At 34.7% G+C, this 27,392-nt stretch overlaps 1 long non-coding RNA gene across 12 annotated transcripts in view; it reads right to left on the bottom strand.

Moving 5' to 3' along the window:
* Positions 1-26,746, bottom strand: part of LOC143686445 (uncharacterized) — a 275,383-nt gene extending 248,637 nt beyond the window's left edge. For 11 of the 12 annotated variants that reach the window (XR_013177143.1, XR_013177146.1, XR_013177145.1 and 8 more), the window contains exon 1: positions 26,489-26,746. This is a non-coding gene — a long non-coding RNA (uncharacterized LOC143686445). Of the gene's footprint in view, positions 1-1,598; positions 1,635-26,488 lie in introns of all 12 variants that reach the window. The other variant, XR_013177151.1, reaches the window with a different exon arrangement.
* Positions 26,747-27,392: the final 646 nt, after the last annotated feature.

Here is a 27,392-nt window from a genome sequence, read left to right as displayed (position 1 = left end):
GAGTCTGGCCATAGCCTTAATCCCAGCCTCCTACCTCATTTCCACTACAATTTCATTCTGCCCCAACTGGGTTCTAGTTATACACATTCCATTCAGTTTCTCTAAAACTTGTAAAAAAAAAAATTGGTTTAAAATTAAATACTAAAATCATAAAAAGTACAATAACTTTCCATAAATTAGGAATTAGAGAAACAGATATATGGGACAGTCACTCCATGGAATATTACATAGCCAATGAAAAACTGTTATTTACTTCAAGCAGTGCCATTGAAAAGCAACCAGAAGAGTGGTTAAATCGATTATGATAGAGCCAAAACTGGAATGCTATGTGACAAATTGCAAATGATACCATAGAGCTGTGTGTTAAACCAAGGTATGACAATCATAGATTTTTGTTTTTAGAAAAATAGTTTCAAAATATGTGGTAGTTAGATTCAGTTGTCATCTTGACCAGGTGAAGGCACCTAGTTCTGTTGCTGTGGACATGAGCTAATGGTACGTGAACCTCATCTGTTGCTCATTACATCTGCAGTCGACTAGGAGGTGTGCCTGCTGCAATGAATGACGTTTGACTTAATTGGCTGGTGCTTAAATGAGAGAGCACAATGTAGCACAGCCCAAGCAGCTCAGCATACCTCATCTCAGCACTCGCAGCTCAGCCCAGGCCTTTGGAGATGCAGAAAAGAATCACTCCAGGGAAAGTTGTTGGAACCCAGAGGCCTGGAGAGAAGGCCAGCAGAGACCATCCTGTGCCTTCCCACGTAAGAAAGAACCTCAGCGGAAAGTTAGCTGCCTTTCCTCTGAAGGACTAGCAAAATAAATCCCCTTTCATTAAAAGCCAATCTATCTCTGGTGTGTTGCATTCCAGCAGCTAGCAAACTAGAACAAAATATAAGATAAATTAGAAATGCAGAAAATGGTATTTCCTTTTTTTTTCATTAAAGAGGTACCAATCAATTAACCATACATTAAAAAGATATAAGTGCAAAATCAAAGTATCTTTTGATTAGAATCAGTAATCCCTTTTATCATTAGGCTATTAACCTTATAGCAGAGATTTAAAGCTTCTCTATGAGCTTGTTGATTATTAATGGACACCAACTTATCTCCATAAATATTACAAATTAAAAGCAAATTTACATGATAAAACACAAATTAGGTACCAGGCTATATTATAATTGTTTAAATTTTGAATGTCAATCATTTCTATAAAACAGTTTTATTTTCAAATTATTTGCTTTGACAATGTATCAACGAGGTGTTAACGCAAAACAAGGAGCTTAGGTCTGGCTGGGATTGCTTCTTCCTGCTGGGTGGATTCAAACCTCCTTAAATAGTAGACCATCTAGCTGAATCTTGTTTTTCTAATGGCAAAGGCAGAAGTAGAAATTACTAACAAATTGTAGAATGTTATCAAATTAGCAAAACTTAAAATATGAAGACTATTGCAAAAACATGGGAAATGTATTTTACTTAGTAAATTAAAAACTGATGTAAGCAATATAATTTTAACATATAAAATTATATATGTGTAGCATAATCTGTAAAAATTAAAATATCTGGGCAGGCCATGGTGGTTTAACAGGCAGAGTTCTCACCTGCCATGCCGGAGACCTGGGTTCCATTCCCGGTACCTGCCCATGCAAAAAAAATTACAATATCTTAGTTATATGTGTAAAGTTTTAAAAATATTTTATTTAAAATATTCTTTAAATAATTCTGTTTATTTTAAAAGGAAACCATTATTTGTCAACCTTTTTCTTTCTGAAATTAGGATATACATTGTTAAAATACATATGGACCAGAGATGCTAAATGTTCTATGATTGTTTTCAAGGCAAATTTTTAAATTTTATATAGGAAAAACACAAATTATGTGGGCAAAAACAAAGATCATCAAGGTCAAGCACACTTTGAAATTAAGGGTGATTATCAAAACATGAAGTAATATCACTATACCTGCATTGATTATATTTTCTGTTTTCAGTAAACAAAGTTGATGAATAGTATAGTAATTATTCCATAGAAATATGCCATGTGCATATCTACTATTTTATCCAACTGTTGAATTCCTCAATTAAAAATTATTTTAAAATTATTTTTTACTATACTTTAGTAACTTTATAGTAAAGGAAGCTTTTGATTATACCCACTTAATGACTTATAGAGGAAAATAACACTATTAAAACTACAGGCAGTTTTAGGTGGTGGCTCAGCAGGCAGAGTTCTTGCCCGCCATGCCGGAGAGTCGGGTTCGATTCCTGGTGCCTGCTCATAGAAAAAAAAAAAAAAAAACTATAGCCAGTCTTGTTTTGCAAGACTGTGTTAACTTCAACTGGTGCATATTAGAATTGTGCCCTTGTTTTACATAGCTCAGTCACTGTGAAACTGTACAAAGCAAGTATGCAAAGATTTCAGTTAACATGGCATTGTGCAAAACAAAGATAGCTGGTATGCCACTTACACTATTGCAATCTTATGTTGATACAATTTGATTGTAATAAAAAGAAATACAAAGGGTCTAAATCTTTGAAACATTCATTGGAAAAAGTGGCTTAAAGGCTTTAGGAGCCCCTGATAAAATTTTGCTGTACAATTAATGAAGCAAGCTTATACAATTAATAATGTGTACATTTTTAATAATTTTTGTCAGTTGAAATTTAATATCACATTTTAATATAAATATTAATAATTAAAACATGGAAAGATCTTTTTTCATGGAGAGATTCATTATTCAAATAAATAGATCATTCTGCAAGATAATTCATCCTTACATATAATGGCCCCACAACAAATTGGCAGTGAATAAGCAGTACTCCACTGGTACAGAAAGAATTTTCAAATATATAGAACTGGATAAATTATGCAAAATCTACAACACTAATGTGAGCAGTTTCAAAAATAATAAAAAGAGCTAACAACTCATGTCTAATTAGTCAAAGAGACAAGGGACTACTTCAATATTCCATGTAAATGGCCACTGACAATACTGCAGACAACATTTACATTTATTCTAATGACAAGGCCGCAAAAATTCTGATGTTTTTAAGCAAAATGTACTTATCTGTGAGAATATCGAAATTCTAAAAAGTTTCTAGAGATGTCTATAAAAGTGAGAGCTTTCTATCAATGATGAAAATGTTTATCTTTTTTATGCTGAAGATTTTTATGTCATCCTATTGCCTTGTGCTAGGAATAAAAATGTATTCAATGGTTAGCACTGGTTCCATTCCAGCAGCCATTTTAGTCTCTATAACGTGTTTTGCCTGAAGCATGCACAGGCATTGCCCGGGCAGCTTTCTGTAAGGAGTGCAGCTAATCTATCCACCTAGTACTTCTCTGACATATTGACTGTAGATCCATCTTGATCAGGTAATCATTTCTTCTTAAAAACAATGTGCTAGATTCATTTATCTAAGAATTTTATGAAACCAACAAGTAACTTGGTTGAGGAATACCAAACACTTGCAATGAACCATTAAAATTAAAATATAAAGCAGTGTGATAAACAATTGGAATTATTTGAATGCCTCTCTCTTATCACTTGGAAATACAATAATGGAAAGACAGTCTTTTCCCTCTTCGACTTCAGGGCTTCTCCTAAACAGAGACATGATCCATCTGACTGATGATTTTAGGAAAGTAACAGGGCTTGCTCCTTTCTCTCTCTCTTTCAGAACTGCTGTAGTGGAAAAAAAAAGTACACGGTCTCTGCACATTCCACATGGTAATTTACCAGAGCAGGCCCTGCCATTGCAAAGCAACTTCTGCAGTACTGAGTAAGGGGATAAGTTTTCTAATGGGCTGAAGTACAAGGAAAGTCATTGCATCTACCCATCTAAGTCATCCTCCACTTACAATCATCATCTTTCTGACACCAGTGTGTATTGATCTAAACCCAAGAGCAGAATGAGGGAATATGATTTATTGGATCTCTATAAACTGGTGAACTTCCAATTCTCATTTTGACCTAGTTTGATGCCAAGCCTTTTTTTCTTGTTGCTATCAATATGATTCTGCCTCATTTTTAGATACTCTTCTGTGCTCCACATTCTTTCCATTCCAGGAAGATCATTTCCTTTGTAACAAGTGATGCTATCATTGACGTTTACTATTATGTAAGGAACACTATACCTTTACGAATGTGATTGAATTTAAGCTTATAAACAACCATGTAATGAAGGTACTATTATTATTTCCATTTTACAGAGTTAGTAAATAAAGAACTTCAATAGTTACTACAAAACCATACGTTCAGAAAGTGTTAGAACTGAAACTCAAATTCAATTTTGATTAATTCTAAATCCTGGTTTTAAAATATTTCATGATGTACAGTCCTCATAAAAGTCAATTTATCCTATAGATATGACAACTATTTATCCATGTTCTAAATAAATGAACAATTATTTAATGGCCATCTACTATGTGCCAGCCACTGTTTTAGGTAGTAGAAATAGAGTGCTGAATATGAGCAACAATATCTTTTTGATGAAAGAGTTCACATCCTTAGAGGGAAGTGCATAAGTACATTATTAGAAAGATGATAGAGAGATTCATAGTTTTAGATAGCCATAAGTGCTATAAAGGATTTTAAAAAAATAAAACAAGATGAAGGAATTAGAAGTGATGGAGGTGAGGGACTTCCAGGGGAGATGGTGCAATAAGGATCGCCAGGACTCAGTCCTCCCATCAAAACAACAAGTAAACAGGCAGGAATTGCCTAAACAACTGTTTTTACTCTCCACCACCCAGAAGAACACTGTACAGCATCCAGGGAAGAGCGGGAGAAAGAAGCAGATAAATCAGGGTAAAGAACTGTAAATTGTTCTCTTATATGGCAGTTACAGACATCCATCCCCCACTCTTGCTGCAGGTCACCTTGGTGTCCAATCCCTGACTAGCCACTGCTAACAGAAAGGAGCATAAAAATCCTCTTCCCCCAAAATAGGGGTGTGCACAGCTGATTACTGATCCAGCTTTTGATTAACAAATTCAGATCACTGAGTCCCCACTCTGAGGGGAGCTATTGTTCCAAACCTACCCTAGAGCAAGACAGCAGCATTGTTTCCACCCTCCCCAGACAGGGTCAGAGGCAATAGATTTAAAGAAGTCTGCATTGGGGGTGGGGGGAGGGGATGCAGTTAGCGAAAGTGTTGCATTTGCTGGGAAGGCCAGGAAAGCTCAACTCTGAGGATGCATTGGATATCTAACCTAAAAACTGGAAGAATTAGAAAAAGAAGAGCAAACTAACTCCAAAGCAAGCAGAAGGAAGAAATAGAGTGGAGATAAATGAAATAAAAAATAAAACAAAACAAAGTAATAGAAAGAATCAATAAAATCAAAAGTTGCTTCTTTGAACAGATTAACAAAATTGACATAACATTAGCTGGACCGATAAAGAAGAAAAGCAAGAGGACAAAATAATGAAAATTTTAAAATGCAAAGGGGGTCATTATTACTGATCCTAATGAAACAAAAAGGACTTTAAGTGGGTATTATGAACAATTGGTTGCCAATAAATTAGACAACCCAGATGAAAGGTACAAATTCTTAGAAACACATTAACTACCTACATTGACTTAAGAAACAATAGAAGTTCCCAACAAACCAATTACTAGTAAAGAAATTGAATCACTAATCAAAATCCTCCCCAAAAATAAAAGCTCAAGACCAAATGACCTGACAGGAGAATTCTACCAAACACTCCAAGAAGACTTAACCAATTCTTCTCAAACTCTTCCAAAATATTGATGAGGAGAGAACACTTCCTAACTCATTCTACAAGGCCAAAATCACCTTCATATCAAGCTGGATAAAGATGCCACAAGAAAAAAAACCTTAAAACTAAATATCTCTTATGAATATAGATGCAAAATTTTTCAACAAAATACTAGCAGACCAGATCCAAATGCATATTAAAAGAATTATACACCATGATCAAGTTAGATTTATCCCTGGTATGCAAGGTTGGACCAACATAAGAAAATCAATCAACATAATATTCCACATTAACAGAGGGAAGGAAAAAAAGAACCACATAATCATGTCAATTGATACAGAAAAGATATTTGACAAAATACGGTACACTCTCTTGCAAAAGAAACATTTAGAACACAAGGAATAGAAGGAAACTTCCTCAACATGATAGAGGACATATATGAAAAGCCCATTGCCAACATCCTACTTAATGATTAAAGCTGAAAGCTTTTGCTCTGAGATCAGTAACAAGACAAGGATGCCCACTGTCACCACTGTCATTTAACATTGTACTGGAAGTTCTTGCCACAGCATTTAGCCAAAAAAGAGATAAAGATCATACAAATTGGAAAAAAAGAAATAAAACTTTCCCTACTGGCAAATGGTATGAGCCTATAAATGAAAAATCCTGAAAAGTCCACATAAGGATCCTAGAGCTATTAAATGAATTCAATAAAGTGGCAGGGTACAAGATCAACACCCAAAAATCAATAGTGCATTTATACACAAGCAAGGAACAATCAGAGCCAGAAATCAAGTTTTAAAAATTCCATTTGCAATAGCAACTGAAATAAAAATACAAATCTAGGACTTTTAGAATGTCCTTGGGTAAATAAGAACAGGGAGAGATCAAAGTATCCACCCTGGCAGACCCTTTCTCTCATTACATGTAAGCTAAACTCAAAGACAACCATAAACCTACACCACCATTGAAATGGTGCCATAAAATTTGAAACCCAGGGAACTGGTGAGCAGTTTATAAGGCAGCTGTACATGTATAAATCACATTATAATTGTTGCAGTGAAAACATAATGCTGAACCACCATTTATAATCTAACCATTTAAGATCTGACACAGGCCTAAATAAATAGTGGGGGAAACTTCAAATAGTTAACTGAGAAACATTGTGGACTATTATATGTATTAGGAGACAACAAAGAAAGAAAGAAAGAAAGAAGGTCCATGAAAGCTGACACAGTCAGGAAAGATTGTCACAGCTAGGATATAATCTGGCCTTTATTTTATAGGAAGATAAAATGTATAGTTACCCATGAATGAAAACAGATAAGTAAAATCACAGTATGACTATTATGATGTTCATACTTGTACATTTAAGAAGGAAATGAAAATGCATGGCTGACTCAAAACAGAGAATCTTACACAACCAAGAAATCATGTGCTTTCTTACATCACTAACTGAAAACAAAGAACTCTACAACACAGCCAGAGTACTAGAGATGCTGGAGAACTTTGTGGTCAGAGTATGCCAAGATAGTTTCCTCCATGGTATCTAATCAAGTGCAAGATATACAGGGGGTTAAGCAAGCAATCAACTGGTCAAAAGAATAGAGGACTCAGGGGAGAAGACAGGTTGATGGACAGAGGTTCCAATAAAATTTGCAGAAGCAGCAGGAAAGTGCTATTGGCCTAGGCATATGAGTACCTTGGACAGCTCTCTGGTTGAAAAAAAAAAAGAGTTTAGTCAATAGTCTAGGTATTATCATTGAAATAACAGGATCATTCAGCAGTTCTCTCTACCGAGAAAACTTAGGTGTCTGAGGACCGTGGACAACAGCACAGAGACTAGATTGCATCAATATGTAATGACATATTTTTGAGGCCAAGAGAGATAGTGGCATTCTTTAGAAAGTTATAGTGCTGTTAAAAGAAACAAAGTGATCAGTATAATCAAAGCTACCGTTTTATTGGAAGAGAAACTGTTCAAATGGGGAGATCTCAATTCAAATTAAGAATCACCGATGGCTAGAAGGTTACATTGGCTTATGAAGGCAATTAGGAGACTTCCAAAGAAGAAGTTGTAATAATTGATAGACATTTATGTTCTTTATTACAGAGAATGTCTTATAAATCAGGGAACAATTATATACACATTATTATAGTATATAGTGTACTATAGCAATAATATACATTATTGTCTCTTCTTGGTAGGTCACCTCTACCAGCTTATATTACTAATGTTGCTTAAATTGCAACTTTGCAAGGCATGTCCTGTTTTCTCAGAAAGTCCCTGTTTTAGTTTTAACTTTAAGAAAGTCCCTCTCCCTTCTTGAAAGGGGATTGCTCCCACAATGCCAGTGCAGGCAATCATTTTGTTTTACTTGTTGTAGACTGAAGGAAAAGGTATAAGACTGAACATAGCACCAGATGAATGATTACTTGCTATCATCCTGATAGAACAAAAGCAATACGGAAAAGCACTGACATGAACTGGCATCTGAATGAATGCATCGAGGTAAAAGAGAGAGCTAGAATCACAAGTTAATTTGAGGTTTGGAAAAAGGGTTCTCGGTAGAGATACAGGAAAGGCAGAAAATGAAAGTGTTTTGATAGAGGACAAGGGAAGTCTTGACTGATTTAAGAACAAATGTACTGTAATATATATATAGTGATGTATAATTGAATGGAATAAAATTTTTTCTACCCTTAAAAATAGATTATTAAGGTAATTGACCATATGGATTATATTTTTATATCCTGCATATAATGCTTCACTAAAGGAAATCTCTGATTATTGGAAATATTACAAATATAACACAAAAGGAAAAAGTGGACCCACCATCAGACTTGCACATATTTTTACATATGACAACAGGAAGACAAACTGCATGTGGCCTAAAAATAGTAAACACAGCTAAAATCGAAAAGGGCTTATAAAAATACATTTAAAAATTTTAAAGGAATTAAACAGTTTTGTTCATGCATAAGTATCTGTAACATCAGTAATGGCAGATACATTTAAGGAAAAAAACAAGCAAACAAAAAAGCATTCAATTTCTGTCACACATATATTAGTGTTCAACTTAAAAACCAAAAGGAAACAATATAAATGAGCAGAAAGATAGTTTACATTTTAAAAGCACCTAGTAAAAAGATGATTTTGACTGCCCAAAATCCCAATGTTGGGATTTGACCCTTTCATACTAGGAATTTCCAATCTTAACCAGAAATTTCACATGTGCTATCTGGAAAAACTTTCTATCTAACCAATTATGTCTTATTAAAATAATACATACTTTTTTATTTACAAACATTTATTGTTCCTATCCTTTGACTTACGATGGCCTTTCCTGGCTTGGGTGGGCTTTTCCTGTGGAGCTGTAGATGGGAAAAGAAGCTTGTCCATGGAGGAGAGACTATAAGAGCTGGATTGTGAAGGTTTTGAAGGTGGTTCTAAGGAATTTGGGCATCACTTCATAATGATGAGTGAAAAAAAGCTTAATCAGGCCTGTGCTTCTTAAAGAAAATGTTTTCTTCACTATGTAGGATGGTTTAATGTAGGACTATTAGAGACAAGCAAAACTGTTAAGAGGTTATAAAGAATTAATAATAGTGAAACAAAAATGAAAGGAATAGATTAAGTGACATCATAAGAATAAAATCAGACAAATTCAGTGTGAAGCATTCTAAAATACAACTGACTTTGGCTCTTTGAAAAGCCAATTTTATGGAGAGAAAAAGAGGAAGATTAAAAGATATTTAAGAGACATAAAATATATCTTCAAATGAAAAGTCTATAATCAAAAAAGTGCATAATGTTTGATTGGGATCCCAACCCTCCAAAATTAAAATACATTTTAGAGACAGTTGGGGAAATCTATGAACTATGTATTAGGTAACTTTAGGAAATTATTTTTAATTCTGTAAAAATGTGATTGTTGCTACTGTTGTAAATATATTGTTATAATGTATGTAATATAATATACATTATAAATGTATTGTTGTTATGTAGAAGAATAACTTTAGAGATACATGCTAAAGTATTAGAAATGAATTTTCACAGTATGAAATATTATGTTAAATATATATAACTACAGTATAATATATTAATATGTGAAAATGTCAAAATATTGAAAATATGTTTCTTGATGACTGTGTTGTATTTATTTTGCAATCTTTATATTTTATGTATATTTGTATTTTTCATAACAAATATTTAATTTTAAAAAGCTATTGCATTAGGTATAAATAGTAGAAAAACCCAAGTGCAAGGTACTGACCAAGGAAGGAAATATGAGGAAAAAGAATCTGAAGAACATTTTTACAGATGAGGGAAGAAGCCAGTAATAAGAATGACACTTATCTGGTTTGCTAGCTGCCGGAATGCAACACACCAGAGATGGATTGGCTTTTAATAAAGGGGGATTTATTTCATTAATTCTTCCGAGGAAAGGCAGCTTTCAACTGAGGTTCTTTCTTACCTGGGAAGGCACAGGGTGATCTCTGCTGGCCTTCTCTCCAGGCCTCTGGGTTCTCACAACTTTTCCCGAGGTGATTCTTTTCTGCATCTCTGAAGGCCTGGCTGAGCTGCGAGTGCTGAGATGAGGTATGCTGAGCTGCTTGGGCTGTGCTACGTTGAGCTCTCTCATTTAAGCACCAGCCAATTAAATCAAATGTCATTCATTACAGCAGGCACGCCTCCTAGCTGACTGCAGATGTAATGAGCAACAGATGAGGTTTTACGTATCATTGGCTCATGTCCACAGCAACAGAACTAGGTACCTTCACCTGACCAAGTTGACAATTAAATCTAACTACCGCAGATACCAAAGTAGAGAATTTTATAAAGTGGACAATACTTTAATGCAAAAACATGTGTGCAATTTTTTTCATTCTTTAAGCGCAAACTACTTTTTGGATTTTCATTACCAAACATATACATATGCACCTAGTTAAAAATTACTATTTTCATAATGAGATAGAATAAAAAAATGAAACAATCAAGATAATGTTGTCAGAAACTTTAGAGCAAACAGTTGAGAGGCAGCAAAACTCGTGGTTTTGCCTATCTTCTCTTTTCATGGGTGTTTGTTCCTTTAGACATGATCTGTTCCTGTTCTCTTTCCAATTATGAGTCCCAGCTTCTGGTTCTTGTGAAATTGAAGAGTTTCATCTTCCAAGCACATCTTCCCAGGTCCTGAATAGCTTACATCCTAATACTCTAAATCTCAAAGGCTTATCAGCTACACTGATATCAGAGGGTTCTTATGAAAGAAACATCAAGGGCCATCAGAGATGACAGTTAGACTCAAATTATGGATTGAAGGGCCTCTGTGACATGGAAATTTGTCATATTCTATTGCATCTGGGTTACTCTTTTTAAAGCATTATCTAGGACAGTGCTAACCATGTAGCCAATACCACTAGCATGCATTGCCACCAGGGTTTCTGACCTGTGTCACTTACTCTTAAAATGTTGCATTGATACAAACAATCACACTGTCTTATCACGACGTTGTAACTGTCCTTTTTTTATTTGAATTTCTTGTCCACAGAAAAATCCAGTGAGCTGTGAAGCCTGAAATAGCATTTAATTTCTAAAATAAACCTTTGACCAGAATAACAACATTCCACATGCAAAGGAAATTCTGACCTTCTCTACTGTATGCATTTTGTCCTTTTGTCTGAATAAAGGCAGTTTAAAAATCAAATTTTATTCAGCGAAGTCTCTCAAACTAAAAATGTCTAAATAAGTTAAAGGAACTAAAACTGACACAGGACATATGCAAGAAGCATGTTGTTCAAAGGTCGAGGCAGAAAAGTAGGGTTAAAATCAGGCCTACGTGCAAGGTTTTTAAGGCAGTAAAACCCCACAAAAGCACCAGGCCATGGAGACTATAATTAAATGATTCTTTTAGGCTCAAGGCAATTTCTCAGTGATGACCTAATGAGTGCAAGAGAATATGGATATCTTAATTTAATCTCCTAATGAAAGAAACAATACCCATCAAACCACATACCATGTCTTTTACCAATCAAATCAAATATCATGTCTTTTTAGGCTGCATATTTCCAAGGGAGAGGATTGAGAACACACTGAAAAATTCTAAGGAAGTTATGAACAGTATATTTAAAATAATGTCACTTCAAAATATAATTATTATAAACATATTCAAATACTGTTATTCTCTGCACCAAATGATAGAAATTAACGATATTTAAATATGGATACTACATTGCATGGCTTCTAGACAAAAGGAGTTAACATCTGATTTTGAGATATTTAGTGTATAAAGACAATTTTAAATCTAAGAACACACTATAAAATGTATACTAAATAAAATCAAAAGGTGGCTAGGAAAATAGAAGATAATGACTATATTTTATAATGACATTTGTCTTTTTTTAAGAACATCAATATTTGGTTAGTTAGGTGAACTGTGAAAAGACCAAATCACAGCAGCTGGTTGAGTGTGCCCTACTTATAATCCAGCTACTGATCGAAAGAGAGCGAGCGCACCATAGGACCACAATTCTTTCCTTTGTCAAGTCTTAGAAGACGGTATCCCAAGCAACTACACAGCACCCAAGGAATCATCACGGTGTGACTGCTAATGTTGTGATCATCCTTGTTTATAAATTAAGAAGGCAAATTTTACCAGAGTGTTCTAGAAAACATCAACCTTTCTTGCCTGTTTTTTGTTGTTGTTGCTGTTCTCATTCGTTCTTTCCTTGTTTTGTGTTGTTTCTGTTAAAATCCTCTCTGCTGCCTTTGTGGGCTGTTAATGTTCAACAGATTCCCTGGTAGTTTTTATTCTGTCAATGGAATGCATTATTATAGTAAGCTACCTTTTGTACTGTTAACTGCACTCTTTCAAAAAATATTTTTCTTCTGTAGCATAAATAGGTGGAATGATAGCCCTTTGTTTTGCTGTTTTAATTCAAACAAGATAGTGTATCTTTTATGAATGGCCTTTCTTTTCCCTGGATTTGATTTTGGCAATTAACTCTATTACGATTTGCTGATAGCTTACCTGTCCTTATTTAAAATGGATTATTTGTGGATTGTGGTGCTAGGGTTTTATTTCCCACATCCTAATACTTAATGACAAAAAAGAAGCTTGAATTAAATTGTAAATGCTGGGATACTTATAAGTTTTGCAATTGATGTGGAGATTATAGTGTTTTCCACACTAGCTCATTAGCAAAGTCTAGACAAATTCATAATTAATAATTCTGTTTACTATTTTAACCAGCTAGGTTAAAATAAAGAAAAGTAAGGAAAAATTAGCACCTATGAAATACCGTCCGTGCACTTAACTCTATCACATATGAGATCACATTTACTTTTCTCAACATCTTGAATATTATTTTGCATTCTTTCCATGTTATACATGAAAAAATGTTCAGGAGCAACTAGCTAGTAAACGGCAAATACTAGTTTGATTCAAAAATTTTTCTTACACCAAAGACTGTGATTTATTTACTCCAAAGCAACACTTCTACCTCTTTCTCTTCTATTTCTATCCGCACCTGCTTTCTTTTCTCAGCTCTTCCTCCTCCTCCTCTTCATTCTCCTTCTCCTTTCATCTTTTCCTTATCCCTCTCCACCTCCAGCATTCCTTTTCGTCATTACCCACTTGCTTGAACTCCTCCCAGCTCTCTTTCCTCTACCTCCCAAATTCCACAGAAGAGAAAAGGCTTGGGGATGAAGCAGAAAAACAGATGAAAAGAGTCCGCAACAATGAGAGGAACCACAAAGGACAGTTTCAAATGATTTTCAAGTTCAAGGGGAGAAAAAAGTTGAATAAAATGAGTCTTCTACAAAAATGAACTGAAATATGACTTTAATTTGTTCTTTCCAAAAATTAAGCTGTTTTATTTACGTCAATGACAAGGTCCTTAAAATGATAAGAACTGAAGTCACTAATTGGTGTTTTTTTCTACATTAGCAAAACCTGGATGGCAAGGTTTCCATCTTATTATTAATACATACAGTTGAATTGTGATAGCAACAACACTCAAAATTCCCAACTACTCCATAAATCTATACACTTCGATGTCTTCCTTTATATAGTTTGTTAATGTGAAATTCTGATACCTTCCTTTTCCTCTGGATAAAGAACTGTTCATGTTCCAGGGTCCAACCAATTGTCTGTGTAGTAAAGATTTCTCCCATCATCAGGCAATTACTAATCACTCATTCTTATCTGTTTTTTTTTTTTTTGCATGGGAGGCACTGGAAATCGAACCTGGGTCTCCAGCATGGCGGGCAAGAACTCAGCCTGCTGAGCCACCGTGGCCAGCCTTCATTCACTCATTTTTGCTTGTATAATATTTTTGCTATCTATTTTCCATATGCTCCTCCAGATAAACTTTCTCCCCCCCACACCATGCCTGTGCCCCTAACCTGCCTGGCTAATTTCCCTTGCCTCTGACTTCTAGCTGGTTTTAGCCAATGGAGAGAAATGGCAGGAGAACAGAGGGAAGAAGGAAAGAGTTCCCTCTCTGTGAGGTCCCTTTGTGTCATTTATCTTAAAAGCAGATCTCCTCTTAGATGACCTTTCTCTCAGTCTCTGCAACCCCCAATAACCATTTCCTCCCACGTTCCCTTCAAGCCATGAGGAAGTAACAGTGTTGTGCCATTCCTTACCATTTCTTTACATCCTGCCCATACCTTTGTAAATCATGCTATATTAAACTCTTTTCCAATAATCTAATTTTCATTCCTTTCTGGTTTTTTACTGGGACGTTGACAGTATTTTGTTTATATCTGTATCATAGTTCCTCAAATACTATAACATAGTATTTTAACTATAACAAAACCATTTTAATTTTTAATTGGTTTAATTTTTAATTTTATTAAAAATGGTTTAATAATTAATTTTTAATTAAATTGGTTTATTTTTTAAATGGTTTTGTCCACATTTGTCTCCCCCACTTAATATGAATTCTTTCAAAAAGTCATATTTTTACTTATGTCTTATAGCATATACACGTGCTTTCCATATAATAAGCACCCAGTAAACACTTTCTGAATTGAGGGGATTTATTTTGAGGTGCTTGTTCTTTCATATAAAGATAAAGAACAAAAGTTCAAATCCTTATCTTAGATGCTTACATTTATCAACTTACAGGATTTGCATATGTAATTTATTTCCCTTCTCAAATCACCTTTAGATGTTGATGAAATTATGTCAGGAATTGGTGAATGCAGAAAACCTTTAATGAAAGGTCATGACCATGATTAGGGAATCATTACTCTAAAGGTCACAGAATGAAATTTCATCTTAAGTTCTGCGGAAGATTAATTTAACTGATTTTCTATATTGCCAAAAGATGTCTTGTTTTCCTGTCGATATCCTATAAGCTTGACTAAAATATGTGCTGCTATGAAAGAACTATGCACAGCTGTGAGATGGAGAAAATATTGCTAGGAATGGCAACAGCAGCTACCTTACATACTTGTAACCATTAAATTATGGCATCTGTAAAATAAACTATAGTAAATAAATATACAAGTCAATTAGACTATGGGGCAGTAATTATATATTCTTTAGTTAATATCCTATAACAAGGCTTTAGAATTTTTACCCTACAGTCACACACATACACACCAGCATACTAATATATATGCACCAACTTCAAGTGATTATCTAATGTTTATTGGGCAGGACTCTCTGTTAGTCCTTAATAAACTTAAAATCTATTTAGGAAAAATAACAGACCTGTAAATTTTATATGGCAATACAAAGTGGAAATAAATCTTCTATGTTATACCGAAAAATACATACAAAATATTCAGAGTGTTTTGCCTAATGAAAGGTTTTTGATAGCTAAGTTGTTATAACAAGTTATGGAGGAGATAGGGTTTTAAATGAAGATTAAAAGGTGGAGAAAGGTGAAGGAATATCCACCAAAGTATGAAATACAATGCACAAAATACAGAAACGGAAAAATGTGAAGGATGCTTAGAGAATAACAATTATACATGACTGGAGTTGAGTGTATTGTCCAATATTTGGCAATATAGTTTAATTTGGACTTCATTTAGAAGGAAACAAAAATAATGTTTGATAGCTCTGTTTTAGGAAGAAAACTCTTTTTGCAGGTTACAGGTTGTTCTTCCACCTACCATGTAGGTGAATGGGCAAGGTACCTCATTTCTCTATTCCTTGATTCCCTTAAATATAAAGTGAAGTAATAATATCATCTACATATAAAGCCATTGCATGGAAAAATCCCCACATTTAAAAAAACACCTAGCACATGATAAGCACTCAATTGTCATTCAAACTTTTTATTACTGCTGTTGTTAATTTTGTTGATGGTGTTCAAAAAAAAATCTAGGGCAGTTACAAGAACACCCCTTTGGTGTTAACTTTACTCAGTGAATAAAGTTACAAGATTCAGATGTAAGGTAATTGTGGGGCCAGTGAGACAATAAAGTTGTGTGCTTTTAATTCACTAAGTCTGTAGTAATTTGTTATACTAGCAATAGGAAATGGATATAGATTTTGGTGCCTTAAAGTGGATGCTGCTGTAACAAATGCTTAAAAATTTAGAACTGGTATTGTAATTGGAGATGCAGGAGGAATTTTGAGGCGCATGATAGAAAAAGTGTTGATTGTCTAGATTTGAGGAGCATGAGAGATAATCTAGGTTGGAGAAATATGGATGTTAATGACGCTGTTAAGGACACAGAAGGAAATCAGGAGCACGGAGGAGAGAGCCTACCCTGTCTTAGAGAATACATAAATTCATCGTAAATAGCATATTGGTAAGAACAAGGATATTAAAGGAACTGCTGGTGAAGTGGGAGAAAAAAATGAGGAACATGTTATTGGACATTGGGGGAAAGAGAATCCTTCTTATATAATGCCAGAAAGCTGAGCTAAATTGTGCCCCAGGAAAGCAGAACTTATAAGCAATGAAACTGGGCATTTAGCTGATGTGTTTTTTTTTTTTTTATTGCTGCAGGTGCAGTCTGGATTCTTCTTGTTACTTTGAGTAAATTGTGAGGAGAAATCAATAAACTATGGGAAGAACTGTTAAGCAAAAAAAGAACCAAGTGCTTGAAGATTTGGTAAATTCTCAGCTTATTGAGCTGCAAAGAGTTAAAATTAGGAAATTCATTGTCAAGAAAGTGTTCACAAGTGAAAGCCAATGGACAACACCTTGCTAGTTCCTTTTGTAGGCTCAAATATGTCAGAGTTTACAGTCACATAGAGGACCCTGAAAAAAGTAGGCATTTGTGTCTTGTATACCCTCAGCCATCTCAAGAGAAGCCAAAAATAGAGACAAGATTATCAAAGAAAGATCTGTAGCAGAGCTTCTGGTAAAATGGAGCGAATCTCCATGGCATGCAGGGAGGGAACCACATGGTTCTTCAGAAATTTATACCAGTAGAAACTGATGTGAGCTTGGACTGAAAGAGACTGAGGAAAGACAAAATGAAAGACTATTGGACTCCAAAAATTCTACATGTATAAACAGGCTGATACAAACACTCACCTGGGGGAGTGTGATGGTGGCTCAGTGGCAGAATTCTCACCTGCCATGCCAGAGACCCAAGTTCGATTCTGCTCAGCTACAAACATTTGCTATCCTCCACTAAAAGGGAAGGATGACTTCAAGGGTAGATCCAAGAGTGCAGGGGGCAGAGCCACAGATTACAGAGGGTTATTCCTAGTCCGTGAACTCTATTGTTGTTGTTTTTTTTTAGCTGGATTTCAAAATGACTTGTGACTGGTGGTTCCTTTTTTTTTTTTTTTTTTTTGCATGGGCAGGCACAGGGAAACCAACCCAGGTCTCCGGGATGGCAGGTGGAAACTCTCCCTGCTGAGCCACTGTGGCCCTCCTGGTTCCTTTTTTTTTTTTTACTTCCATTTTCTCTTTTTTGAATGAGGATGTCTATAAATGGGATCCTGCATCTGCCCCACTACTGTGTTTTAGGAGAAGATAGTGTGTTTTATAGTTTAACATGTCCATAAATGAAGAATAATTTTGCCTCCGCTGAATCATACCTAGAGTCGCATCTATATCTGCTTTATATGCTTAAATCTTGAGATTTAAAACTTTTTAAACTGATGAGATTTGAGGAGATTTTGCATTTTGAGTTAATGCTGTGAGGGGCTGAGACTGGTAGGGCTGTTAGGATGGGGTGGATGCGTTTTGTATGAGGAACAGTTGTGTATCTTTGGGGAGTCATAAAGTAGACAGCGGTAAGAGTAATGCTCTTTCCAAATGTGTCTATGTCCTGTAAATATGCTACCTTACATGAGAAAAGGAACTTTGAAGATATAATTAAATTAAGGATTTTTAAATTGCCATAGATTAACAACAACAGTCCCTATAAAAGTGAAAGGGACAGTCAAGAATCTCAGGATCTGGAGAGAGACTTGAAGATGTTAGCTTTTAGGTTTGAGGAAGGAGAAAGAAGGCACAATGTAAGGATTATAGGATGTCCCAAAAGTTGGAAAAGGAAAGATAACTAACTCTCTTAGAGCCTCCAGAAGGAATGCAGGCTTGGTGACCCCTTTAATTAAGCCCAGGAAGATTCATTTTAAACATCTGATCTCCAGAACTGTAAGATAATAGATTCATGTTGTTTTTAAAAACTTAGTTTGTGATAGTTCTTACAGCAGCAATAGGAAACTAATACAAGGTATGAATTGAAAAGAGAAAAATATTATGACAAATCAGCCAAATTTGGTGATTGATTGTATGTTAATCAGAGATTCAGGTGAGGAAGTTAATAATGACACAACCATTTCAAGTCAGAGTGGTTGGGAGGGTGATGGCTCCTTTCACAGACATTTGTTAATCAAAATATTTTATTAATCTGAAAAGCCCCTCACCTTTCACATTACACATTGAAGTTCTGCTCTCTATTCTCTCGGTTTTGAGCACCTTGATGAATTCTGGTGTGAGAATGCTTATGTTAATAGCTCATCTTTCTAAAATATCACTGAATTCATGTTTCTTTTCATTATGATGTAAGGATCCATTTCTTTGTGAAAAATGAGGTCTCTAACAGCAGGCCCACTGCCCTCTCACTCCACGAGATGGACTGAATCAAGTAAACCTTGAAGTGAGGGAAAATTAGAATTTTCATTTACTTTCCAAATGCATTGTGCTAATGATCTCAGAACAGAACTTTAGAAAGGACAGTAAAAATGTCTCCCTATGCCTGACCTAAAGTTTTACAGTACAGATTCTAGTCAGCCTAACGGGAACAGTTTTTCCTCCATTTATGAAAACCTCTTTCCTACATTCACCAAGACAGCTGATTCAATGGGCATTTTTTTTAAGTTGTTGTAGCACTAACTTGATTGACAGCCCTCTACTTTAACATTTTGGAAATTATAAAATGATTAAAGAATAAAAAGCCAAATAAAGTATTATGTAGATATCTCTCTCTCTCTCTCTCTATATATATATATATATATTTACCTCAGTGTTTCTGCTCTTTCCAGTCTTTATAATTTCTTTCCACGTCCTTGCCAAGCCACCAGATTCCCCACCTAAATATTCTTTAAGGATAGTATTAGCCAATAATTTTGTTCATATTTTGCATAATCCTTTCCTATTCACAAGGGCTTATCTAATTTTAACCAGTACTTAATCTCATAGGCTTTCTAGTAAGGCAAAAAAAACGACGTCTTTGACATTACTTGCACACATGCACAAACATACCCGCACAAACATACCCGCACAAACATACCCGCACAAAAGTCAAATGGTTATTTAACGTACATTAGGCAGGACATTGCTGATCCTTAAGAAATATATGCTTTTTGTTGTTTTGGAGCTGTAGCCACTTAATTATGTAATAATCCTGTTTATTTTCTTGTTCAGTATCAATAATGCCTCTTGTGATCAATTAAATAGCAGGGCAGATAGCTTAACTAATTGTGAATATATTTAATAGAGTTTAGTAGACTTGATGACAAAGATTAGTGGTTTTAGATTATAAGTCAAACCTCGAAAGCAGGATGGGATTTGGAGGGAAAAATCATGGCTGCTAAATTCAGACTGGACTAGATATGAATCTCAGCTTTCTCTGGTATTACATCTGTGAATCAAACAAATTCGCAAAACTTCTTGTTTCTTATAAATAAATTTGAAATAATAAAACCTACCTTTCATAATTATTATAAGGTATATTGTATTGTGAATATAATATGAAAAGCACATAAGTGCCCAGCAAATGATATTTGTTACTTATATAGCACTGTGCCCCACACAAAATCATCTTAGCCATGGTTACAGAACTTTTGTACTTTTGATTTTAAATCTCTTAGGAATATTGGAACTGAAGTGAGGAAGTGTTAGGTTCAATTGCAACAGTCTCTATCTGATGCTATTAACCTAAAATCCAGAATCACCCTTGAAATTTTTCATGTGTAAGGAAATAAAATTTCTTACTCCACCTGGTATTGTTTTGACAGATACTGTCTCTGTTTCATAAAATACTCAACATTATTCAACTAAAATGTTTTCTGGTCAGCATTTTGACTCTTGAATTGGATTGCTATCAAAAATATTTTAATATAAGCTGAAGTTTAGTTAAAGCTGCAAATTGCTAGTGATTGATTAACATTTAGCTATGTGTCAATGCTTTACAATTATTAACTTCCCACCCCATAACTTTCAGAAATTTTTAATGTGTTTAAAGTCACAGTCTATAAATAGTAGCAATTTTCAAGGGCAAGCTGACATAAAGTAACTTTTGTCTCATTTTCTTTTATAACAAATGGCCATCACATATGGTCATAATATCCTTCTCACATACTTATTGATAGAGCCAGAATTGTATAAATTAAAGAAATTAGTTTATGCTCTACTTTAAATTCTAATTTCTACCTACCACTGTCTGTTAACTCCAAATACAGAACTAACTATCCTAATACTTATGTCGAACTGAAATTATGCCAGCATCAAGCAATCTTTTTTCTTGAAAGGCTTTTCTGCAATCACTTTTACTGGCTGCTTCTAAGATCCCACAGTACATAATTTTTTAATATTGTGGAGCCACATTTAAATTCCCTGTGGAATTTTAATTAGGGCCTGAACAATGCTGAGTGTGTTCATTTCTTCTCCTCTTAAGGAAGCAAGTTTACCTTAAAAGTATATACAGTTTATAAACTGCATTAATTCTAAAATACTTTTCTGCTGTATTTTTTATTTCTTTTTTATTACTTTCTATTCTTTTTGTTTCTTCTGTACTTTTATATAGCTAATGTCTTCCCATCGTATAGTCATGGAATTTCAATTTTTATTCCCTTATACTACAGAAAAGGCAGATAAACATTGAGGGAGGGAATTCTCTGGTGTATATGAATGTGGGTGTACATTTTTCAGTGTGAGAATAAAATCCTCAAAATGTGTGAAATAAATTTCTATGTTCTGCTCTTTGAGGACCTGTATATGCCCTGTAGCTGATTGACTGTAATTGTTTCATAAACAAATGGGAAATAACAGTGAAGACAAAGGTTAAAGAATTCCTTTTGGAATCAATTATATAAATTTTCGAATTGCATATGCTTCATTAAATGAAGTGAATTTCAATTCTGAACACCCATCCCACCACGTTTCTGCCCCATGCTCTTTTTCACATCACCCCAACTGCCTGAAATGCCGGTCGCTTTCTCCATGCAGTCCATTCCTGTGCATATTCAAATTTTACATGCTTATCGGGTTATGCTGTGAGATCACTTTGAACACTAATTTAGCCATGGAAACATTAGCTACAGGAGGGTGGGGAAGACGGTCATGGACCCAGTGAAATATGTAGCAAGAAAGATGCTATAGTTAAGAGGTGAATGAATGAAAGTAGTGAAAACCAAATATAGACATACTTCAAGAGAATGTAGAACTGAACTGGAAACGCTAAAAACAGGGTTATCAAAAAGGAGTGGATGCCATAATGTTCCATGAACAAAAGAGATTTTAGGACATATGTGTAGAGAAAGAGAGAGACACCAAAGTTCAAGGAAACATATTGGAAAGTAAAATTTAAATGTAACGCATAGATGACAACTTAGTTGTTGGATATAGTAAAGGCAGATGGAGTTTGGAGACATGGTAAAGGTGAATAGAGGGTTAATACTGCCAAGAATCATTGAATTTTTATGTTATATAGCCCTAAGAACAATTATTCAAAATTGGTAGAAAGTGTCCAATAATGAAAGCTAACATCCACTCTAAAACTAAATAGGAATTAGAAGTAAATCAGATAGATTCCAGGCAATGTGAAAAATGCGTATATGTATATCCAAACATATCCAATGCTGATTAGGTAGAATATTATTGGATTCACCATGGCTTTCTGGGAAAATACAAGTAATTATGGCCTGGAGACAGATGTATCTCTTTTAAATATTAAGTATCTCTCAGGACATTGTCGGGATCCTAGCTTCTAGAGCTGCCCAGTCAGTTTCTATACCTGTGAGGTGGTGGAAAGTTTACCTAACTTAGCTTCGATTTTCTTCAATTATATTTGCAAAAGTGCTTTATAAATTGAAACTATGCAATTGCAATCCAGCATTATAGAACAGTGCCCTGTATGTAGAATCCAAAGCTTAACAAATGTTTTGAAGGTAGAAGAAATTCTTATTTTATAAGGAAATTGATTTCACTCAGATAGCATTAATCAAGGAAATAAAAATCCACTACCTTTGCACATTATTTAATCTCAATAAAATTCAGTGTTAGATAGGGTTTTGGATAAGGGTGATAATTTTAGATTGGGTTAATGGTCTTTAAGGAAGGGTTAATAGTACCTAGCTTAATGGGCTTTAAAAAGCTTATCTGTGATGAAATAGATAATATTTCTGATTCAGAGAAAGTGCAAAGAAGATATTCAATAAATGTGACTTTAACACATTGCCTGTCCTTCATGTATTACTATCTATAGCTGTTGAGTCTCATATGTCTTACAATATGCCAAATAAATACATAATTTCACTCAAATTATTTTAAAGTAAGTTCTTAAAATATTAAGCTATTTCATTTGATGTCTGTACATAGTAACCAGAGAATATGGGGTTTCTGACAACCCTATTCTTGGGAATTGTTTCTACCCCGAGTTGTTATAAATGACATGTCAAATTGTTTTACATGCTAGATCCATAATTCAAAGAGGGAAAAGACATTTAGTTCCTAGTCAGAGAAATTTGTAATGCTCTTCCAGGTTTGGTGACAGTCATAATTAATGCCTTCACACATTGAAGCATTTACATCTGAGGTGGACAAAATACATTCACTGGAGAAAGGGAGAGTATATTTTTCTTTACATTATTTCATACAGGTAGATACTTACTGAAATTTAAGATAAATTATGCTGGAAAATATGAACCCCAGAATTTTTCTCAACAGGCTGGTCCATGACCTCTTTGTTGCAAAATCCAATAGAGGACTTTTAGTTTAGTTTAACTTTGTGCTGTGTTATTTTAAATGTTACTGCAGCAATTGATGGTGTAGCCCTCTCAAAATTTAAAGCAACAGTGCTCCCAGTGTGACTGGTGAACTCCTGGGAGTCCCCAAGCCCCATTCTGGGCATCTGCAAAACCAAATTATTTTCACAATGATGCAAAGATGTTACTGACCTTTTTCACTGCATTGACATTAACACCGAATATGCACAATCAGGGGAGGTAAAATTTCTGTGCTTTATCACAGATCAAAGCAGAGACCTCAAATGTAGTACTAGTCATTACATTCCTGACCACAACATGCTCACAGTTAATTTTTTTTTTAAAGCCATTTTCACTTAATAACATCCTTGATGAAACAGGAAAAATGATTAATTTTATTAAATCTCAGTCCTTTAGTACATGTATTTTTAATATTTTGTGTGACAAAATGTAAAGTGTACATTAAGTAATTCGTATACTGAAGGAAAGCACTTGTATAATAGAGTTTTGAGATTTTGAACTAGCTTCTCTGTTCCTAGAACACATTTTTTACTTGAAAGAGTGACTGATAGATAAACCATGGTTATTCAGACTGTGGCATTTAGCAGAGATTTTCTTGAAAGTAAATGTAATGAGCTTGTCCCTTCAAAGAAAACAACTGAAATATGTGTTGACAATGATGAAATTTGTGCTTTCAAGAGAAAATTAGAATACTGGAAAACATATATCCACCACTGGGATCTTGACAGCTTCACAATACTTATATACTTTTCTGATAATAGCAGTCATATTGATGAATGTAATTATTTGATGTTATATAATGAAATATGTCAACATTTGGAAGATCTACAAATTCAGTAAAACATTATTTTCCAAATGGCCAATGAGAGACATTATAAAATTATGAATGAATTGAAGGGCCATTCAAAGTTCAAGGTGTAGTGATCAATTTTAATGTAACACTGTACAAAAAATTCATTGATACCATTCTAGATTCCAAACTGTAACTAATTTTTTCGTGTGTCTGTGCTGTATGGTGGGGTCATATGTCATTATTTTTCCATGTAAGTATCCATTATTGCAGCACTATTTGTTGAATGTTTGCTTTGTATGATTGTTTGTTTTTGTTTGTTTTGCTTGTTTGATTTTTGGGAAATGCATGGACAGGGAATCAAACCTGGGTCTCCCACGTGGCCAGCAAAAATTCTACCACTGAACTATCCTTGCACCCACCCACCCAAATTGTAACCACCTTTTAAGAAACTACCTCTAGTCAAGTACTGATGTAGTATCAAAGAAGAATATTCATAAATATCTGAAAGAGTTTTTCAACAGCACATCTACATGAAGTCAGATTTGCTTCATATGCCTCAACTCAAATAACATATTGGAACAGATTAAATGCAAAAGCAAGTATGAAATCCAGCTGTCTTCTGTTAAGCTACATGTTAAAGAGATTTCCACAATGTCATGCTTCTTACCAAACTTTTTTGAAAATACAGACTTTTTCATAAAGTATTCTATTTTTGTTAACATTTAATGAATGTATTATTTTCACATTTAGATGACTCAATAAATATAATTTCCTCAATTTTGTTTCTAATATAAAAGTATCAGTAGATTTAACTTATATAAACAAAAGAAATTGGGATTCTTCAATGACATTTTTTCCCTTGTATGCTGTATAGTGGGGGTCACATGTCATTCTTTTTCCATGTGAGTATCTCCTTATTGCAGCACCATTTGAATTTTTGTTTGGTTTGGTTTTTCATTTGCTTGTTTGTTTGTCTGGGAAGTGCATGGGCTGGGAATTGAACCCGGGTCTCCCGCATGGCAGGCAATAATTCTACCACCAAACTACTCTCGCATCCCCTCTTCAATAATTTTTAAGAGTGCAAAGGAAACTTGAGATAAAAAATTTTAAGCATCACTGAAATAAAGCAAAGAATACTCTAAAAATGGAACTTTATCTCTTTCTATGGTGACATCACTCTCTCATACATTTCTTGCTACTTCTCTAGTAGCCTTTTATCAGTTTCCCTTTCTAATTTGTCTTTTTATTTGCTTTTCTTTTAAATGCTATTAATCCTGTAGGTTCTTTTATTAGTTCAAGTTTGCCTCACTTTAGATTCCCCTGGACCTTTTCTAGAAGCTTTGACTGTGTTGGTTACTCCCAGATCTAGATGATGAGACCAGTTCAATATTCTAAGATTCTTATCCCAAATCTAAATGTCTACCGAATCTTTCCATTTGCATGTCCCATAGATTCCTAAACTCCACAAGTCTAAATATGAGCTGAGCCCATTATATCTTTAATACCAAACTGGTAAGCTTATCACTCCCCTTTCCATGAATGGGATCATTGTATACCCAGTCAGTTAATAAACTGATGGACCAAACTGATGGTCATCCTAGGATCTAGTCTCTTCTTTAATCCATAGTCAAATAGTCACCTTATCCTATAAATGTTGCTACTGAATATCTTTAATTAGTACTTTTCCATGTCACAATCTTTTTTTACTTAAGATATATATTCCCATACCATATAATCATCCAAAGTCATTGGTTCACAGTATCATCATATACCTGTGCATTCATCATCACAATTGGTTTTCGTACATTTTCATTACTCCAAAATAAAAAGAATAAACAAAAACTTAAAAAGTAAAAATAAAAAAAGAACACCCAAACCATCCCACACACCCACCCCCCCATAACCCATTGCTTATTTATTTTTTCTCTTTTTTTTTTATTTCTCCTCTGTCCACACACTGGCTAAAGGGAGGATCAGTCACAAGGTTTTCACAACCACACCAACACACCTTAAATGCTATATAATTTCACAATCATCTTTAAGCATCAAGACTACTGGATTACAGTTTAACCATTTTAGCTATTTCCCTCTAGCTACTCTAATACAGCAAAAACTGAGAAGGAATATCTATATACTGCATAAGAATAACCTCCAGAATGACCTCTCAACTTTATTTGAAATCTTTCAGACACTGAAACTTTGTTTTCTTTCATTTCTCTTCCCCCTTTCAGTCTAGAAGGCTTTCTCCTCCCATGATGTCAGGGCCACACTCTTTCCTGCAAGTCATGTCCCACTTTGCCAGGGGGATGTCTGCCCCTGGGAGTCAGGTCCCACGTGTAAGGAAGGACCTGCTGTCACAATCTTGGATAAGATCTTTCATTTATTACCTGAATTATTGTAACAACTTCATAACACTCTAGCAATGATGTCTTAAAATACTTTCTAAACAATGCAGCCAAAATGGCCTTTTAGTTTCTTCCCTGATTAAAATGTTTCTACATAGCCTTCAGGATAGAATTAAAGGATATGAATGTCAAACCTTCATGTCCAGTCCATAACAAATTCAATGACTTCATCCCTCACCACTTCCCAAAGAAAAGGAGTAGAATTTCAATGACTTCTCCTCAGACAATGGATTCCGCATCTCATCTCTAGGCAGCATCAAAGAATACTCAGGTTGAAAGAATCCCGAGCGATAAAATGACCATATAATGTATCATCCAAACCATGACTCTTTTGAAAGTGAAGGAGTGCTATTAACAATTACATTGTGTTAGCAGGTGTAAACCGGGGCTCTCCCAGGCAAAGCACCTGTGTGATCACGGTACAAAGAGATCAACTAGAGAACTCAAGTCATTAATGTGAAAGTGTCATAACAATGACAGGACTTGAATCAGCCTTTCCTGTTACCCAGTCCACTGTCTTTTCTTCCATATTACGCTGCTTTACTAATTACTTTCTTAAAATTAAAATAAAAGTCTACATTAGTTTTATAGCAAGAGGTTTGTCATTTTCCATATAATTACAGAAAATGTATGTGATACCTTCATTTCAGATAAAAAGTATCACTATTGAATGGAAACGTTATCATGTGTTAAGAGGGACTAAAACAATTATACAAAGTTAGTGTCCACTTCGATAGGAAATTAGGGCATTGCTGGTGATGGTAAAAGATGACCAGAATCCTAAATCCTCAGATCTTTGAGTAGGTAACTTCACAGCTGTTATGGTTATTTTATCAAGGGGTGTGTGTGTGAGAGAGAGAGAGACGGACAGAGACAGAGACAGAGACAGAGAGAGACAGAAAGAGACAAATCCCCATAGAATTCCCTGCCCTGCTGAACTATATTGCATCATATAAGAAACCCAGAGACTCGTTTAGCCCCTTCCTGAACTTAGTACTTACTCTAGACACAAGCATAAGTGACGTCTGCTTGTCTTCC

The sequence above is a fragment of the Tamandua tetradactyla genome, chromosome 6 (assembly GCF_023851605.1).
Source record: "Tamandua tetradactyla isolate mTamTet1 chromosome 6, mTamTet1.pri, whole genome shotgun sequence".
Classification (NCBI taxonomy): Eukaryota; Metazoa; Chordata; class Mammalia; order Pilosa; family Myrmecophagidae; genus Tamandua; species Tamandua tetradactyla.
Note: the sequence above shows the minus strand (reverse complement) of the source record. Positions and strands in the feature narration are given on the sequence as shown.